We start from the raw sequence: 481 nt of genomic DNA on the forward strand, positions 1-481 counted from the left end.
TTAAGAAACCCAAGATTTTTATGTTTGAATGCTTTTGAATATATGTGATTGTTGATGAAATGTGTTGAATATTGTTGTGAAATTTTTTGAGTGCAGGTGGTTGAAAAATCATGTTTGAATGTGTCTTGATTGTTGAAAACGACAAAAATTAGCATTCTGTCCAAATCCCAGTAGTCTGGGTGAACCAGGAGTCGTCGGGGCGAGCTCGGGCGACCAGGGCGTCGTCGGGGCGCATCAGACGGAAAAAAAAAAAAATTTCCCAGGATTTTCGCCTGGGCGAACGAGGCGTCACCGGGGCGACCGAAAGTCCGCCCAGGCGAGCAAAAAACTCGATGGGCGAAAAAAAAAAAAAATCCAGAATTTTTATGAGTTTCTGGAACCCTCTCGCTTGGGCGATAATACTTTCGCCTAGGCGAGGAAAGTTTCAGTCTAATTGAGATTTAAAGATGAATTGTCGCTTGGGCGACTTGTCCTCGCTTGA

This window comes from Lupinus angustifolius, chromosome LG01, assembly GCF_001865875.1.
Source record: "Lupinus angustifolius cultivar Tanjil chromosome LG01, LupAngTanjil_v1.0, whole genome shotgun sequence".
In the NCBI taxonomy this organism is placed as follows: domain Eukaryota; kingdom Viridiplantae; phylum Streptophyta; class Magnoliopsida; order Fabales; family Fabaceae; genus Lupinus; species Lupinus angustifolius.